The 14060-nt window shown below is 38.0% G+C and overlaps 1 protein-coding gene across 1 annotated transcript in view; it reads left to right on the forward strand.

The window, feature by feature from the left end:
* Positions 1 to 8811: 8811 nt before the first annotated feature.
* Positions 8812 to 14060, forward strand: part of LOC105438834 (collagen alpha-5(IV) chain-like) — a 35389-nt gene continuing 30140 nt past the window's right edge. Inside the window, exon 1 of the mRNA XM_030992728.1 lies at positions 8812 to 8984. The gene's annotated coding sequence lies outside the window, so the exon portion shown is untranslated. The remainder of the gene's footprint in view (positions 8985 to 14060) is intronic.

Consider the following 14060-nt stretch of genomic DNA (forward strand, 5'->3'; position numbering starts at 1 on the left):
ACAATAGTGAGCATGAACGCAATGGTGTTTTAAACTAAACGCGTAACAGATGGCTGATTCTGGCCGTCAAAATCAAGCATGAACGCGCCCTAAGTCTGCATGCATGAACTTCTGGTGCACTCACAGTGACCAAAGACCATTTTCACAATGTAATCAAATTTAATGCATAAATCTTTGTTATGTGCCACCTTACAATTTTTTTCATTTACCTGTTACAAATAATTGTATTTCAAAAGTCTAAATGCAAATTCCATACGTTACTTGTTGCTTGGTAGAACAAATATTATGGTTTATCCTACCTAACAACACAGAATGTATTCCATTCTGATTATTGAAACACAATTATTTGTAACAGGTGAATGAAATCATTTTTTGACGAGGCACTTCCATGTAACAAAGATTTTGCATTAAATTTGACTACCGAACCCGTACATTTAGAAAAATGGCCTATTGAGTCGGAAGTTGTGTCATGATTATGTTGTCAAAACATTGGTTTAATATTCGTTGAGAAGTTGAGCACTCACTATTATGTACTTACTGCACACCATTTATTCTGACATGTATATTGTACAAATGCCTTGTCTTTTCTCTTTTATTACCAATCCTCTCTTTCGATCGCATACTCGTGGAGTCACAGCGACAATTGAGTCAAAGTTGCGTCAAATTTATAGTGTAGTCAAAACATATGTAATATTTAATGAGAACATGCTTTTATGTACTACTGCACACAATTGTACAAAGGCCATCTCTTTTCTTTTTTACCGACCCTCTCTTTCGATCGCATACTCGTGCAGTCACAGTGACAATTGAGTCAAAATTGTTTAAATTCCTTGCGAGTCTGCTGTGACTCTTTGAACCTAGCTGGAGCTCTCTCTCTCACACACACACACACACAGCCAGTCTTTCTAGCCCGAGCCGCCGAGAGGATCATTAATCAATGTCCGTTCCATGCTGGATGCAAACAGAGATGCAGGGCCCAGTTCACACCGAAGATATATTCTTGTGATTAATAAGTTTGAGAAGATTTCTTAGGGATGACGTTGATGATAGAGCTTGGAGGATGGAAGCGGTTTGATTAATCAATGTCTGTTCTATTCTGGATACAAACAGAGACATAGGACCCAGTTTACATTGGATATATTCTCAAGATTAATAAGTTTGGGAAGATTTTATAGGGATGAGAGAGTTTTGATAGAGGAGGCAGTATTAATCAATGTCAGTTCTACAAGTATTTGGGAAGTGAATAGAGACACAAGGGCCCAGTTTATATGGGATATATTCTCGAGATAAAGAAGTTTGGGAATATTTTTTAGAAGCGGTCTGACTAATCAATGTCCATTCTACAAGTATTTGGGAAGTGAAGAGATATGCAGGGCCCAGTTTACATTTGATATATTCTTGAGATAAAGAAGTTTGAGAATATTTACAGGGACAGGGCTCAGTTTATATTTAGTATATTTTCAAGATAAATAAGTTCAGGAAGATTTTATAGGATGATAGAGTTTTGATAGAGGATAGAAGCGATATTATTAATCAATGTCTGTTCTATGTCGGAAGCAAACAGAGACACAGGGCCCAGTTTACATTTACACATGTAGTATATATTCTCGAGATAAATAAGTTCCGGACAATTTTTTAGGATAATAGAGCCAAGAGGAGAGAAGAGGCTTTAATAATCATAATCAATGGCCATTCTACAAGTATGCAGAAAGCAAACAGAGTCAGACCCAAGGCCTGATTTGCTTTTGGTAGTTCTTCTCGATTATTGAGAATGAACAATTTTGTGATATTTTTTTGATGGTAGAGGCCAGATATACTGTGGAAGTGTTATTAGTAATGAATCATATGTAACTTGTTCTACAGGTGTATGCACGTGCAGATGGGGGGAAAAGGGAAGCACAACGCCCCACTCGACATTTGATAATATTTTGTTAAGATGATGAAGTTCGCGATAATTTTGTAAGGACGATAGAGCTGAGAGGAAAGAAGAGGTCTTATTAATCAATGTCTGAACAGCGATGCAAGACCCAATCAGCCAATTTTGGTAAAGTAAACAAATTTATGCATACAAGTAGAAGTCTTTGTGAAGGGCCTCATATGGATTATTTCACTCACCTGTTTCAATTCAAATTGCATAGATATGGTGTTGCCAAGTTCATATAGGAGAAATATCGCTTTTGAAATATCCTCCTTAAAATATCAAAGCGAACTTAATGGACATTGATTAATACAGCCTCTTCCTAACAGCAAGTAATGTAATTTGCATTCTGACTATTGAAATACAATTATTTGTAACAGGTCAATGGAATAAGTTGTAATTTTGTATCCTATCCAGGCACTTATTTGGTTACATTTACATTATGAAAATGGCCTACCGGTATTTACATTTGGTTATTTTCTGGATGATTAGGTTCAGGTGAAAATTACATTTGCAAATATATCTTTTTAGAAGAATATAACTGAGTTATGTGGTGCTTTCCGGCATTGTAACTACACGTAAAGAATGATTTTTTTTGTCTGTCAAGGTTGAATTCTCAATGAGACCTTAATGGGAATGGGGCATGTTTTCACTTTTGTTTAATTTGCCCCTCTCTGAAGTTGACTTTCACGTTTTGTAACAGGTTTCTGATGTGGCCACTCCAGTCAAACAAAGCGTGAAATTCAATCAATAGACTCAACTCAGCTGTATAGTGGTCAAGCTACTAAGCTTGGAGCATTAAAGTATTGGGCTGTATTGATCAAAATTTCATTTCACTAGTTCATGCTACATGTACGTATGTAGTGGTGTCGATAGTAATTTTGTATTATTCATGGGGGGGGGGGGGGGGAGTGGAGTAGCCTCACAAGTTGCTGTCACGTCACAGGTGTTTCAGAGAGGAATTTCGGTATTGAAACTTGTACTCTGCTCAAGAGTTCTTCTTTTCAGCAAAAAAAAGGCTGTTTTAATGAAGAGAAAGTTTGGTATTGAATGGTATATTTGTGACCAGGTACATGTACCACAAAACTACCAACAAGTGTAAATGCTTGCTGTCAAAACATGGGATTTCGGCGCGGAAACCCTAACATACAGAACGAAATGATGTGATAATTGCTTCCCTCTGAAAAGGTTTGGCAAACACTGTCAAATAACCTACATAAGTGCCTCATCGGTTCAAATATTGATCTGTTCTAATTAATGCAGTGATGATCTGAAGATCTGAGTGGAAGTGCTTAAGAGAAAGTGCTTGAAGTACTTAGTCACTATGTCGAAATGTGTACTTAACATGCACATGTTGCTATTTTGTGATGTATAATTGTGATGTGTGGAGTGGAAGTATCTGTTGACATTTGTGTTTTTGCTTTAAAGTGGCAGCATTGTCCTTGTTGATACTCCTGAATGTATAAGCCCCTGCCATTCAGTATTTACCACTAGCTTTACCACCACCATCTTCTAATTACCAATATCACCACCACCATTACCACCATCACCACCACTATCAGCATCCCCATCACCACCTCCATCAATACCATCACCACTATCATCAACATCACCACCACCACCACCACCACCACCACCGCCACCATCACTCTCATCAACCCCACTGGCATCTTTATCATTAACAACACCACCACCACCACCACCACCACCACCACTACCATCACCACCACCATCACCACTACCATCATCAACACCACCATCACACCACCAGCACCACTACCACTATCTCACTTTCACCACTTCTGATCCCATCACCAGCTCTCATCTTTAATGTCATAATCATCAATATTCCTCGTAATTATTGACATTTGCCATAATTTCCATTCCCTCCACCACTATTACATGTATTACTGTCATCGTGATCATGATCATCCTCGTCTGTATCGCAGCTATCACAGTAATTTCCTCTACTACAGTACCATTACTGTCATCATTATCATCCTAGCATTCATTAAAATTCCTCATCATTTTCATTTTCATTTTTATCATCCTCATCATCATCACCCTCATTATCATCACCCTCATCATCGTCACCTTCTTTATCCTAATCATCATCATCCTCATCATCATCATCCTCTTCATCGAGATCATCATCCTCATTGTCATCATCATCATCATTATCGTCACCATCAACCTCACCATCGTCCTCCTCATCATCACCATCATCATCATCGTCACCATCATCCTCATCCTCCTCACCATCATTCTTATCATCACCTTTCTCATCATCTTTCTCATCATCTTCATCTTAATCATCCTCATCTTCATCCTCGTCTTCATCCTCATCCTCATTGTCATCTTCTCCTTCTTAACCATCGCCATTAACATTAATTTCCAACATCACCACCATCAATGCTACAATTGTCACTTGCTCTTCCATCTCATCATCCCGCCGCCTCCACGACTACCACCACCACCACCCTCATCGTCAGAAACCTATCCATCATCTCATCAATCAACTAAACATCCCTGTCTTGCTCCAATACCTCTAACACCAATCTCTGACTCTCTCTCTTAACCCCAACATTGATAGACGCTTACAATAGCTCATCTCTCTCTTTCTCAAACACCCAACATTGTCAAGACAATACCTCAACCACAAGCACCCTTCCTTCCTTCCTTCCTTCCTCCCTCCCTCCCTCTCTTTCTCTTCCTCAAAACATTGATAAATTCTTACATTAATTAACCACCAATCTCCCTCCCTCCCTCCTCCCCCTCTTTGTCTGTGTGTCTGTGTCTGTCTCTCTCTGTCTCTCTCTGTCTCTCTCTCTCCAAAGCCTAACATTGATCAATACCTCAACCACAAGCACCCTTCCTTCCTTCCTCCCACTCTTCCTTCCTCTCTTCCTCCCACTCTTCCTTCCTCTCTTCCTCTCCCTCTCACTCTCAAAACCCCTCACATCAATAAACTCTTACAATACATTAACCACCAATCTTCCTCTCCCCCTCTCTCTCTCTCTCTCAAAACCCTAAACATTGATCAACACACAGAATACATCAACCACAAGCTCTCTTCGTTCCTCCCTCCCTTCCTTCCTCTCCCTCAAAAACCCCACATCAATCTTCCTCTCTCCCTCCCCATCTCCCTCTCTTTCTCCCAACCCCCTCTCTTTCTCCCAACCCCCTCTCTTTCTCCCAACCCTCCCCCCCCAAACATTGATCAACGCATACATACAACGATCGCTTGGGAAGCCTCAACTGTCACTGTCATCTTCCCTGCTTATTCACGACGAGGACGACGGCATATCAACACACCTCATTTTTTCCTCTCAATCTCTCCCCTCTCCCCTCACACACGTGTGAGCCTAAACACATTCCCATACAGATGCCTGCATTAGTCCGTGGGTGCCTTGCACGGTGTCCCGCGGTCACAGCCGAGTGTATGCGTGATGGTGAGGCAGGCAGCTAGTCGCGCATATTTTGTATGCGGTGCATGCCCGATTAGTGTGTACATACTGTTATATCTATCTTTCCCGGGCCAGGAGCTGAGAGTTGAAGACGGGCCGAGATGGTGGTGGAGTGGAGATGGAGACGGTTGGGGGTTAGAGGAGAGAGAGATAGAGAGGGAGAGGATGGGGAGAGAGTGAAATGGAGAAGCTTTGGGAGATACAGAATCGGGAGGAGAGAGACAAAGGATGGAAGAGAGAGAAAGGATAGAGAGAGAGAGAGAGAGAGAGTACTGTGAGACAAGAGAAAGTGAAAATGAAATGGGAGAAAGAGAGAGAGAGAGAGAGGGAAGGAAGAGGGGGGGGGGGGGGAGGTAGAGTAAACATTCAAATAGACGAGAGAGAGAGAGAGAGAGAGAGAGAGAGAGAGAGAGCACTGTGAGACAGAAGAAATAATGAAACAAGGAAAGAGAGAGAGATAAACAATGAAACAGACAGGAGAAATAAATTAGAGAGAGAAAGAGATAATAAGAGTTAAAGTATCAGAGAGAGAGAGAGAATGAAGTGAAAAAATGACGAGAAATGAAGATGAGATGAAGATGGTGATTCAATGTTATCTAAAGCCTGTATTACAGTTGCTGTGTGCATAGCAGAACTTCACAAGAATGATCAGACCGCGAATACCCAGTGCATTCTTTAAATACATATAGACCCCAGTGTACTACTGAACACACTTTAAAATATTTTATCTATTCATTATTGACAGTGCATATTATGGTATGTCTTTGTTCAAGATAATTGATACTTTAATCACCGAGAAATTCCAAGAATACAGTTCTTAGTCCTTTCATTACAAAACTGAAATATAAAGAATTTAACAAAGATATTGTGTTTGTGCACTTGCCCTGGGCAGATCACAAATTGTTCAAAGCACAGAATCTATGCAGTGCTGATACAGTGTATAATAGCTGAAGAGCTTACTGTACATGATGATATTTTATTATAATTTTATTATTTTTTATAGAAGAGAGAGAGCTGGCAAATGTAGAAATCATTGCAAAACTGAAATGGAATGAATTTAACAAAAGAGATTATGTTTTTGCACTTCTCCTGAGCAAATTGCTCGAAGCGCAGAATCTATGCAGTGCTGATACAGTGTATAATAGCTGAAGAGCTTACTGTACATGATACTATTTTATTATAATTTTAATATTTTTTTATAGCAGAGAGAGCTGACAAATGTAGAAATCATTGCAAAACTGAAATGGAATGAATTTAACAAAAGAGATTATGGTTGTGCACTTCTCCTGAGCATATTGTTCAAAGTGCTGAATCTACGCAGTGCTGATACAGTGTATAATAGCTGAAGAGCTTACTGTACATGATGATATTTTATTATGATTTTATTATTTTTTATAGAAGAGAGAGAGAGCTGGCAAATGTAGAAATCATTGCAAAACTGAAATGGAATGAATTTAACGAAGATATTGTGTTAGTGCATTTCCCCTGATCGTATCACAAATTGTTCAAAGCACAGAATCTACGCAGTGTTGATACAGTGTATAGTAGCTGAAGAGCTTAGATGATATTTTATTATAATTTGATTATTTTTTATAGGAGAGAGAGCTGGCAAATGTAGAAATCAATTCTCGGCATGGCTTCATGAAGTATTACGCTCCGTGCACCTTGCTGGATTGACCTTATCCAATATGCAGGCAGGCATGAATAATTCATGAGGAAGGGATTGATTCCCCTGGCCACCTGATGAATAATTCATGAGCAGTGAGCCCCCCTTGGGCATGTGAATATATGACACGGAGTGACGGTGAAAAAATGAGGGAAAAAGCTGGATATGAGAGAGTCTTGCAAGTTGCAGAATGTGGGCTGAAGATTCGTGAGAGTAATGCAAGAAGATGCTGAGATGGTGAGAGAGAGAGAAATAGAAACAGAGAACAAAAAGAGAGGGACTGAGGAAGGTTGAGGGGAGAGAGAGAGAGAGAAAGTGAGGGAGGTGAGGGGGGGGGGGGGGGAGGGAGGGAGAGAGAGAGAGAGAGAGAAAGGGGGGGGGGGGGGGGGTAAGAAGATGGTAAGACTATGCGTTTGACCAAGGAGTAACTCCTTGGTTTTACTGAATAAAGACAGTTTGAATTGAGAATGCAGCTTAATTATGTTACATGTATCTGTTCAAATAGAGAGGGGATGAGAGAGGGATAGAGAGAGAGAGAGAGGAAAGGGGATGAATGGGGTGGGGTGGGAGAGAGAGGAAAGAGGCAGATAAACTGAAATTTTGTATCTTCATATCTCAGAACTCAATTTCTGTCTAAAATGGACAATGATTTTACCTTGAATCGTTGTGTTAGCAGAAACAAACGTACGTACAACCAATGAGAATTTATGGCTACATTTTAGAGCCATAACTGTGTAAATTTTACAGAGTAACTAGCCTTTTGGTTCTGAACAGAAGATTTGTTTTAGAAAACTCATATTCTTTCTTAAAAATCAATTTTCTGTTTTAAAATGCACAATATATTTATGTACATTTGTACTTGACTTTCGTTCTTCGTTCCAATTGGTTTTTAATCCAGTGTCTCATTAAAGCGGCCAACCATTACAACTCCAATTATTGTGTTTAATAGCGGAAATAAAAAGATTTCTTTTTAAATAGACGGTGATTTTACCTTGAATGTTAGCGGTTAGCGGAAACGACTGAACAGGGAATGTGAGAAGATGTAGCGTTTGACCTCGGGAGGTCAACTAATACTTCCTCACAACTTCCTTTTTTACACAAGAATGAAATCTTTTGATAAGCACTCAATCACATCCAATCAAGATATAGCGCTGGTCACTCGATACTCTATATCAACTAATTTACACATTTCTACCATTTTATCTTGGTCATGTTTATACCTGTAGATATGAGCCATTGTCCATACCGGTAGTGACCTATTCTGCTTATTTCATGGTATACTTATGACTATTCTTTAAATGTTCTTTACTGTTGTTCTTAATCCCATATTGTTTTTAATGAAGATGTGAGTTGGTCTAGCGGTACGTTCATTTGGCCAGCTCTGTGTCTTCGCCTACAAACTTGTTCAAGTGGACTTTAGTTCGAATCTGAGTTACGTCTGTTGGAAAATGATGTTAGATAATAACGTTAGATAATAATTTCTGATGGATACACGTCTGTAGAAACCCAATTTACACACAATCAAACGCAATCCAGTGTTTCTAATTACTCATCATTGTTGACAACCTGAAAGCTTGTCTGAGCCTTTCCCTTCATAGCAACAGCTAATGTATGCAGACTGGATTACAGGTTTTGTAGTTTATTCATTAATAACAGGTTAACAGAATAACCATAGACCCACAGGAAAGAAACATCCATAAATTTTTATTTTTTTATTTTTTAGTAAACATTATTTCTTATTGTTTTTTTTATTCTTTGAATTTTTCTTCAGGTCTCACGATGATGATGCACGGACATTTCCCAGTTTAGAGCAGGCTTGAACGGCCTGACGTCTCTCCCGCTTTCAAAGCCTCTAACACGAAAAGGTACATGGTGGGACTAAATAATGCTTTTCTCTGATTGGAACGATGTGGATAGGATAGTAATCATGACAGTAAGTATTGATTTTCAACAAAGTTTTGTAATTTTTTACACACTCTGTGATATTTAGAAGCCCCCCACCCAGTTTACCTTGTTGTTAAAACAGTTGAGTTTATTGTTTGATTGTGTATTTTCCTGCGGAAATTAGGATAGGAACAAAAATTGGGAAGAGAGAGGAAGAGGAATGGAATATAAAGAGCAAGAAAAGAAGTGAAGGAGTTTGAAAAAGTGGAAGTTTTTGTAAGAGAGAAAATAAGTAGAGAGCAATCATTAAGCCAATCAGTATAATATGAAATATTCTTTCATGAAACTAAAAGTCTGCTTCTCTACAATTAATATTTCTTTTCCGGTTTATTATTTGGTTACATTAAGAACATTCAGTAACGCACACTATTTCATGAGCAGCGTCAGCACATTTACAATGTAATTGCATGTACTTCATTCAAAACTATGTGCAAAGACCATCTCTTTGGCTATTATGTATTTACTTTAGTTTTGATTTGTTTGTGTTTGTGTAAGCCAATGTAACATTTGGGTCCAATGTTCAGTTTTAAGTTTTTAAGTTCATGTCTGGATAAACAATTTTGTTCCATGTTTCTTTGTAATACATTTTAAGGTCACTTTTGAATCTGAACTTGACTTTCGGGGGGGGGGGGGGGGGCACTAATTGCTTATAAATGCATGTGTGGAATTCTCCATGAAAGGAAATAAAGTCAGTGAGAGAGACAGAGAGAGAGAGAGAGAGAGAGGGGTAGAGAGATGGGGGGGGGGGGCAAGTTAATGGACATCTTTGGGTGCTACTTGCTATAAAGCAATCAATGAATTTATGTACATGTACTGTACATGTAATTCTTTATGAAAAGAAAGTTAGAGAGAGAGAGAGAGAGATGGGGGGGGGGGGGGGACAAGGAAAGTTAAACAAAAAATAGAATGTATGTATATATGTTGCAGTGAGGAATTTTGTATCCGCCAATAATGTAAAAATCATTTGTACTTTGATTTCATTGTCCAAACCACTTGAAAGGATGTGTACATAAAGGTTCTCTCTGGTGTGTACATTGTACATTAGAATTAAACTTTGGTCCCAGTCATGTTTATTTGCGTTAGTTAGAGTTAGAGGCCACAGTGTGCTACATTCACAGAGTTGGAGTCACTGCTGGGGATTTAAAACCGCCAGAGTTTGTTTCATATTCTTCTTTATGATGTTGCCAATGCACTTGACATGTACATGTATACATTTCTATTAATTTGATTAATAATATTTGTAAAGCACTTCGAAACGAGATACCGTATTAAGCACTATATAAATCCAAATTATTATTATCATTATTATCATGATTTCATTATTAATGTAATAAGTTCATCTTCTTGGACACAGTGTTTCACTGTGATGGTTAGAAACTGTAGTCAACCATTTTAGAGAAGTTTGTTATTGTTTTGGTCAAATGGCAGTAACCCTAGTAAAATTTGAGGCAACACAAATAATATGAAGAACACTTCATCTGACACGTTAACAACTGAATGATTCATACCCCTTGTAAATTTGATGATGTTGGTAACTCAGGAATGAAAGGTGGACTGGTTGAATTAAAGATGAAGTTGAGTTCTGGTCATGCGATTGCATTGTGAAAGAAACGGTGTGGAACCGACCAGAAATTGTTGATCATCTAGCATATAAGAATTTGTGTGTATTGCAAGGTTCTGGAATCATCAAAATGATAAGAAATTTGGCCAAGTCTTGGTAAAGATACAAACACTGTACAGAGAAAGATGTATATGGGACTACACGAACACGTGGCGTAAAAAGCCGCCCCCCCCCCGATTTTTTTAACGATATTACATGCATATTTAGAATATGAAGGCATTTGAAGAGCCATGCTTTTCAAGGAACATGTCTTATCTGATGTTCTTCCACACTTGCATAATAAGAATGAGTAATGCTCACAAATTATTTTTCGACTCTTCTCAGAACTCAACCTTCTCTTTAAGGCCTTTGTTGAATAAAATTGATTTGTACCTAAAAATGTTTCCTGAAAATGTGACATATCATAGCTTACATCTAAAAGTATTCAACAAAGTCCCTAATTCAACTAGTCCACCTTTTATTCTTGAGTTAAGAAAAAAAAACGAAAAAACAAAACATTAAATTTACAAAGGGTATGAACAATTTAGGTGTTAACTGTATATGTACATGTACTAGAGAGACTCGTAGGCCCATGGATCTGCGAATGATGATGACCAATTTGAAACTTCTTTTGCCCACAATACCTAATCGTGAGGAGAAATATTTTGTCTCGACCTTTGATAAAGAAAGGCACCAGTTCGCTTGAACTCAAGCGACCTCTGTGAAGTGCAAAGCAAATTGACAATGCTCGACTGGTCTCTCCTTAATCGACTTGAAGTCTTCGTGTGTTGGCGTCTCATGGTCCAAAACCGCCATTTTCCAGATTTCTGAGAAATACAGAACAGTAAATAAGTTTAATTTTAGTTGGCTTTATTTTAGGTGGTAGTTTTCTTTCTTACACCGGGCAACTATACTTTAATAGATTTATTGAAAGGCCCTGTTTCTATTAAAGGGATCCGGTAACTTTGTCTCAGATTCTGAAACAAAATTCTGGATATAGCTCTTGCTGCAATTATAATTATAAACCTTTAAGTCAGTCAGGAACCCCATGACTTTTACAAGCCGATCCCCTGTCTGATTATCAAGATATTTATGATTGGAATTACAAATTTTGAAAACCGTTTGCCAAACGGTTTTCATAACACTACAGTCTATTGGGGAAAACGAGTATGGTAAAACCGGTTTCTCAAAGTTTTTTTCTATTTTGAGGCACTTCTTGATCATTTTGAAGCGCACTGTTTTAGGGCTTCAATATTGCACCATATCACAGACACTGATAACACGTAGCGCCGTGTATCTCAGATTAACATTGTTAAACGATCCCTTTAAAGTGAGTTGAAATGAATGTGTTCTGACTTTGTATGGTCCACAACCACCTTTAAAAAATAATGTTTTCTGACCAATAAAAAAGGTAGAGGTTTGATTACTTGTATATTTGTTTTAAAACTTCTATTGGCAAGTGCCTTGTGAAGATACAGATATCATTGGCAAATGATAACAGAAAATTAGAGAACATCAAACTGTTTCATTAGGTAAGGGATGAATAGATTTTTCAGGCTTCGTGTCACTGCACATACAGTGTAGCATTATCTCTGTGTAAAAGAGTAGGAATTCTCTCTCTCTTCCGGCTTAAAAACCTATATGAAAAATATGAAATATGATAGACAGTGAAGACAATGCGTTTATGAAAACGACCATGGCTTATTTTGCCAGGCACATCTACACATATTCTTTCCTTTGTCACTATCAGTCTGAAAATTAAGCTTTTTTTCTGTAGGAATGCAGAAATGGCTTGTAGGCATATGAGTTTTCCTCTTCTTTTGTATAGAGAAAGACAGAAGATAAAAATGTGTTTGTTTCTCGGAGGAATCATATGCGTTTTTCTGGGCAGTTAGTAAGTTAAAGAAAGAAACAACATGAAAATGTGTTTGTTTGTTTCTTGATGAAATCGTCGAAGTTTTTCTGGGCTGTTAGAAAGCAAAGAAAGAAACAACATGAAAATGTTTTTGTTTCTTGATGAATTCATCTGATTTTTTCTGGGCGGTTAGTAAGCAAAGAAAGAACAACATGAAAATGTGTTTGTTTCCTGATGAAATCGTCATCTAAGTTCGTCTGATCGGTTTGGTCACGAGAGCTGTAATGGAGATTGTGGGGTTGGAGTGGGTGACGACTCATTTGAATAATGAATATTCATGAGGTTACATGATACCTCCCCAGCTCCTCTGTCTCAGTAGAATCCCTCGTATTGCCTCAAAAGCTCTAGCCTTATTCCAGCCCCGTAAAAATTAAAATTGTTTGTTCAAGGGAACTTTTTTTATAGACTTGCTGATATAAAAGCAATATTTCTTCAGAATTTTGTATTTCATTTTGTCTCCTTTAGTAACCCAAGTTTTAACTTGTATTCATAGGTTTCTGTTTTTTCCAGAAGTAAATTGCTCGCTACTCCTGCCTAATTTTTCTTGAGCAATTTCAGGCTATTTTTTAATATTTTATTTTTATTAGAATAAAGTTTGTTTTAATATTTGAAAAAGACTATCAATAATTTCAAATGATTATTAGACCATATAGATATTTGGCAAACTGGGAATTAGACCGACTGGAAATTAAACCAAATGATCAGTAGACCTATTGGATATTAGACCAAATTGAAATTAGACCAAATGGCTATTAGCCTAAATGGTCATTGGACCAAATGATAAGAAACGAAATGATTATTAAAGTAGACCATGTAGACCAGACTGGGTGTAGACCATATGGGAATAAACCAATTGGGTAGTAGACGAACTGGTTGTAGACCAAACGACAATTCACCAGATGTTTCTTAACAGATGAAGAGCAATATTGTCATATATTGTCTAGAAGTTTTCCAGAGGGTTTCTAAATATTAGTCTCTTGCTGCTTGTGAACCTGCTCCATTAGAATAGAACTTTCTCTTTGTCAAACTCCTGAAGGATCTTCCTAAACGTATTTCATGGGTGTCGGAATGCACCCTTGCAGATGTAGATAGACTTTTCATATCTCCAGTAGAGACTCGTTTTCAATGATAATGTTTTTTGGTCAATGGTGCCATAGATTAGAACACACCCTACATGAATAAAGGACTTTGGATTAAAACACCGGAAGCAGTTCCCTAAATGTATGTTCAATGTTTATTCACCGATGCAACAGAATGCATCCTGAACACTTTCCACATCTCTATGAAGATATGAAACTGTCATTTTGGCCCACTGGTGTTGTAGATTAGAAAACACACAGTGACCCTACAAGGACTACTTTGAAGGACTACTATAAAGGATTACTACTTACTGGTTTTAAGATTGGCCAAAACACCGGAAGCCGTTTCCTAAACGTTTATTCACAGATGCAACCAGAACGCATCCTACATCTCTCATATGAAGATATGAAACTGTCATATTGGTGGAGAGAGACTTGGTGATACCTAAGACGAGCTCCTGCCTCGGGGAA

The sequence above is a fragment of the Strongylocentrotus purpuratus genome, unplaced genomic scaffold (genome assembly GCF_000002235.5).
Source record: "Strongylocentrotus purpuratus isolate Spur 01 unplaced genomic scaffold, Spur_5.0 spur5_scaffold_20, whole genome shotgun sequence".
In the NCBI taxonomy this organism is placed as follows: Eukaryota; Metazoa; Echinodermata; class Echinoidea; order Camarodonta; family Strongylocentrotidae; genus Strongylocentrotus; species Strongylocentrotus purpuratus.